Source organism: Chiloscyllium plagiosum, chromosome 31, assembly GCF_004010195.1.
Source record: "Chiloscyllium plagiosum isolate BGI_BamShark_2017 chromosome 31, ASM401019v2, whole genome shotgun sequence".
Taxonomy (NCBI): Eukaryota; Metazoa; Chordata; class Chondrichthyes; order Orectolobiformes; family Hemiscylliidae; genus Chiloscyllium; species Chiloscyllium plagiosum.
This window is the reverse complement of record NC_057740.1, coordinates 28877012-28883032: the sequence shown is the minus strand read 5'-3', so window position 1 is coordinate 28883032 and position 6021 is coordinate 28877012. Positions and strand designations below refer to the sequence as shown.

Below are 6021 nucleotides of genomic sequence, written 5' to 3'. Positions count from 1 at the left end.
TAACCCACCCAGACCACTACATTTATCCCTGACTAACATTATGGGCAATTTAGCATGGCCAATTCACCTGATCTGCACATTTTCAGGCTGTGAGAGGAAACTGGAGTACCCAGAGGAAACCCACACAGACACGGGGAGAACATGTACACCTTGCACAGACAGTGGCCCAAGGCAGGGATCAAACCCAGGTTCCTGCTGCTGTGAGGTAGCAGTGCTAAACCACTGAGCCACCATGCCACCCATACGGAGAAACTGTGCTACTCAGAAATATGCCACAGAGTTTAACTTTCCTTTCAGTTCTAAATTAGTGCACACATGAGTTGTAGGTTTAAGTGCTGATATATGTTTGCGTTATTTGTTCACGGGATGTGGGTATCAATGGTAATGCTTATATTATTCAGCTGTATTTGCCCTGGAGAAGATGGTGGTGAACTGAATTCTTGAGCCAATGCAATCCTTCAGGTGCACAGATTCCCACAGTGCTGTTAGGAAGGCAGTTCTAACACTTTGACCCAGTGACAGTGAAGGGACAGTGATACCATTCCAAGCCAGGACAATGCTCCAGCGCAGAGGGAACTTGCAGATAATGGTGTTCCTGTGCATCAGCTATCCTTATTCTTTTAGATGGTAACTGTCATAGACTTGTAATGTTCTGTTGAAGGTGGATGGTGAGTGACTGTAGTTCATCTTGTAGATGGTATGTACTGCAGCCACTGGTCATTGATGGTGAAGGGAGTGAATGTTGAAGGAGGGTGGTGGAGGTCATCAATCAATGGGTTGCTTTGGCCTGGATGGTTTTCCTTCAGAGAAGCAATCAATACATGTAAATTTCAAAAGGCAAATCAGATCATATACATGGATAAAAAACATTTAAAAATGACAGAACAATAGACACATCACAAATATACAACAGCTGAAGGTTCAAGTTAATTAGGGGTTTGCTACTTAAGGTAGTTTTATGTAAATAATATGACAGTTTATAATTGTCTGTATTCCTGAGTGAAATCCAAAATAAAGCAAATTCAACAGCTTAAAGCCTCATGTTCCAGGTGGCACAGTGGTTAGCACTGCTACACTTACAGAACCAGGGACTAGGGTTTGATCCCACCCTTGGGTGACTGTCTGTGTGGACATCCTCCCACAGTCCAAAGGTATGCAGGTTAGGTGAATTGGCCGTGCTAAATTGCCCATAGTGTTCAGGGCTGTGCAGGTTAGGTGCATTAGTCAGCGGTAAATGTAGAGTAATAAGGTAGGGGAATAAATCTGGGTGGGATGCTCTTTAAAGGGTTTATTTGGGCTGAAGGGCCTGTTTCCACACTGTAGGGATTCTATGATAAGTAAATATAGGGAGCTGATTTCACATGTGTACATTTTATAATAGATTCCAGTCCACCTTCAAAGACAATGGCTAATCAATTGTGTGATGGTACTTTTCCTTCAAGAGAGATATGTGCTGTGCTGTTTCTCTTGCAGAGAGGTGTTACCACAGTGGTACCAAAATGTCTCCTACAGATAGGCAGTTGGTAAACAGTGTTTGACTTTTCCCTGGTGTTTTTTTTAAAATGAGACAAAATAATCATGAGTGGGTGGGGTCAGGACTCACAGGCTCAGGGAGGCTTTTCGTTTTGCTTTCAGTCAGTAAGAAGGTCTACTGGCTACTGAACTAAAAGCTGGTGTACCCAGATGCCATAGTGAAGTCTCAGACAGCCAGGTTTTCTTCATAAAAATCATAAGTCAGATTGTTTCTTTCTTCTGGACTGCAGAGAGAGAGCGCGCAAGAACCAGAACTGTTTTGCTGAATTGCTTTCTTGCCAAATTGTGGGATGCTGCCTACATTGGAACAGTTGATGATTAGTGGTTAAATAATAGATTATCTTATTAATATTTCAAAAGAGTTAAAGTTACACTACTGCTCCTTCATTGTATTTTAACTGTGGTATAAGAATAGTGTGTGTCTTGATTAAAGCTTGATGTGGACACATTGAATCACACATGAAACACAGCACTTTTTACTTGCCTTTAAATAAATATAAAAGTTAGGGTCTAGGCTATCTCCTTACAATACTTGGTGGGGGTGGATATCTGGTCTGGTCTGGTCCCAAAAAAGTGGGCCTTCAAGGCCATTATCCAAATCTTCAGCAAAGATATCCAGTGACTAAAGTAAAAGTACCTGTATAAGTACTATCTTTGGATTCTAAAGTTAATTGAATATAAGCAGCTTGAAGCAACCTGCTCTAATATTAGTTTGGAAGAAAAAGCACTAATATTAGTTTGGAACTGGGGATTTGAAACAGACTCTGAATTGGTTAGATTGTGAGTTGAGCTGTTGTAAAATAATTCAAATCAGCACATACTGTTTTAATGGAATACTCAGAAAGCTTAGAGTTTGGAAGCACAGGTTTAAGAATCAAATTATGATCAAATTATAGAAGTAAAACCTGGGCAGCAAGAATTAAAGGCTGAAACGTTTCCAACTTCCTTGTTTCAAACCTTCTCTTGGCAGGACAAGATCACTAACTTAGAGATCCTGGACTGTGTGAATTTCATGAACTTACATTCAACGCTAAGTCAATGAAGTCTCCATTGTCTCAGTCAGTCATAGTGTGGATGTCAGCCATACACCCAAATATCATATGCAGAGTGAATTGATTGGTTGATTATGAATTGCTGGATGTCAATACCTCAGCTTCAAGCATACCTGCAAATGTGACATGAAGATGGCAGACATTGATGCATACAATTAGAAGACGATCATTGTCTATTTGGGTGACATTAAAGGAGATGAGGGAAACATAAACCAAAAGACTTAGAAATACCACACATTTTAAATCACACTGCAACAAACGTGGCAGAAAATGCCCTGTTTGAATCAGGCAACACCAAGGGACGTTTAACGTGGAGTTCATAACCCCGGCCTAAAGCATTGTCTTCCAAAATGGAAGATTTTTGGAGCAATGTGATGTGTCTTTCCTGCTCTGAGTCATATAAATAGCCTTCTTTGTTCTCCTTTGATCAAATACCATCTTTATTTAGGGAAAAGTGGAAATCTAACAAAGAAAATGTAATCCCATTGGACTTACAAATCAAATACAAAGGCCTTTCTAAAGAGCAATTGTTAATTTTTTAAAGTTTAGATCTACCTGAGATTTCCCACCAGCTGCCCACCCTCTCTTTGGTAGCTCTGTGGTGGATAGGGGAATGAAGTTATTTGTTGATACTGTTACCCATTTAATTGTCTTTTTCTCTCTTTCCACTTATCCCTCCCGTGATATTTCCCAAAGCAACGTGCAATTTGCCAGTTTATATAGACAGGCGAATAGCCACCTTACAAGAAGCTGTTGATCTGTCAATGCCAGTCAAATGCCATAACTCACACAGTGTACCCTATTCTGGCAAGGCTTCCCACTGCAGGCCAGGGAGCCAGACTGTCATGTAGAAATCATTCTGCAGCTTGAAGGTGAACAAGCTTCAGTGGAGCATCTTTGTAACTTCCCATTCGACAGATGTGAAACTGAGCAACTCTGGTAGCATCTGCAGAGAGAAAAACAGAAGTAAGATTTGAATTACCAGATGATTCTTCTTCAAAACTGCAGTTTGAATTTCTGGCTGCTGCATCAATTACACAAGTAAAACAAACTGAGAACAAGAATGCAGTGAGAATGACTGTACTTCTTAATAAATTAATTATTATTTTAGTGTGAATGTTGGACAAAGGATTATTGTAATGTTTCCTGACAAATTACAATGCTTTAATTACCAAGGCCTGGACATCATTAATATTCTTAACAGAAGTCTTTCTATTCTACTGTACAGCTACAGCTACCTGTGTTGTTATTTAACTGAGGCTGTTCAAATTTGGGTGATAGGAATCTGGGAGCAGCACCACAGAACAATTTTGCAGGCTTCACAAAGTCTGACAAGGACTTCACATGGATGCTCCTTCCATGGTGCTCTGAAGTTGGCTTGATGAATAATTCTTCATCATAAGACATAATATATCTGTGCAGAATTAGGCTATTCGGCCCATTAAGTCTGCTCTGCCATTTGATCATGGCTGATATGTTTCTCATAACTCTTTCTCCCCTTACCAATCAAGAACCTTAAGTACACTCAATGAATTGGCTTTCACAGCCCCCTGCAACAATAAATTCCATAGATTCACCACCCTCTGGATGTAGAAATTCATCTCAGTTCTAAAGGGTCACCCCTTCACTCTGAGGCTATGCCCTCGGGTCCTAGTCTCTCCTATTAAGAGAACATGACTGTGGTTTGTCCATTACCTGCTATTGAATAGACAGCCAACACGTACTTGGCTGCATGTTTTAGTTGTGCTTTGTCATAAAATAACAGAAAGTCCTGACTTGGAGGTGCTGGTATTGGACTAGGGTGAATAAAGGTAAAAATCACACAACACCAATTTATAGTCCAACAGGTTTATTTGGAAGTACTGGCTTTCGGAGTGGTGCTCCTTCATCAGGTGATTGTGGACGTTAAGATCATGCTTACAGAATGTATAGCCAAAGGAGTCCAGTTTCATGGAGATGCGATACAGTAAACAATCTTTGATTAAAACTTTCATCTTTTGGAATGGGGTATGCTGGTTTCTGTTCTTTGATAAGTAAATTCCAAAATTTCTTTTAAATTACATTCTCATGATAGCTCAGCTTTGTAAACAATAGGTGTGAATTCTGTCCGTGTCCCAATGCTATGTCAGACTGACAAACCCTCTGGATAGTTTTACAGAGTTTGACATAGATTCATGTAGTTTTTGAGCAAATTAAAATATAATTCTGCAAAAACAAATTCCTGTAATTGTGCTTCTCTATTATTAATGAAATTAAATAGATTGGTCTCTTGATGTTCTGTTCACCTTTGGTAATTTGGAAAGCTTACCTGCTTGTTATTGAAGAGAGAGAGAATGATATCATGGGGACCAATGTTTTATCATTTATCCACACAATCTCACTAATTGATGAAATAGCTGATATATACATAGTTTGCCACCGGGTCAGTTACTGAACCCAAGAGAGACAAAGACACAACTGATGATAGCAATGTTCAAGCTTACTCAGAGCTGTGACAACTGTTGGAATTTTCATTCTGTTGAAGGTTTCTTTTTTAGACTTATGAAAATGAGGGGTGTAGTCATCGATTTCCCTCCTACCTACAGTGCAGTCATAATTGGAACATGCCAGTGTGACAAAGTGTTGGAAACACATTTTAATTAGTGAATATTAATTCGGTGTCATGAACCTTCCCTTCGCTCTCCTGATTTGAACTGAGTTTTTGTGGTGAAAAGCTTTAAATTGCAGTCAGTATCAGCATCACCACCGACATAAACAGTATAATTAAAATCCTGTCTACAAAGATCAGTCAATTAAAAGACCATTGTCATTACCTGTTTGTGACTTTAAAGACAGAATGTAAATATAATCACATTCAGGGCAATAACATGAATATGAAAGTAGTCTATGAAGATTTTGCAAAGTTGCATGACCCTGAGTCCCACTGAAAAGACAATTTACATCCACAAGATTATAAGTGATACATAATTTGTCCAGATTTTTGAGATCAGTCTTTTAAGTTCCAAATTGACAATGATAAAATAATTTTAAACATTGTAACTACAGGGTAATATTTGTTAACTTTGGGGTCAACAGAAACAACAATAATGACTTGCATTTCCATGACTACTGGATCTGTCAAAATGTTTTGCAGCAAACAAAGTACTTTTGACATGTTCAAAGGTGTCTTCTTCCAATCCAACCAAACACAGATGGAACAGTTCATCTGAGAGGCAGCACCTTGGATAGTGCAGCACTCCCTTACTGAAATGACAGTTTAATTTTTATGTTCAAGTTCTGGAGTGGGACATGAATGTTAACAGTACTGGTGTCCAAACTGTGGTCTTAGGTCACAAATAACCTCCAAAATAAAACCCTCAAAGCTCTGGCAACAGGTTAAACCTCAAAAATACTATTATGCAGTTTTACTCTGTTTGTACTTCAACATTCAGGAGGT

General features: G+C 39.1%; 1 long non-coding RNA gene across 1 annotated transcript; it reads right to left on the bottom strand.

The window, feature by feature from the left end:
- Window positions 1–356: 356 nt before the first annotated feature.
- LOC122565101 lies at window positions 357–3513 on the bottom strand. Its single transcript, XR_006316085.1, has 3 exons — window positions 3375–3513; window positions 2556–2698; window positions 357–800 (listed from the first exon to the last, which is right to left on the bottom strand). It is a non-coding gene; the product is annotated as an uncharacterized LOC122565101 (long non-coding RNA).
- Window positions 3514–6021: the final 2508 nt, after the last annotated feature.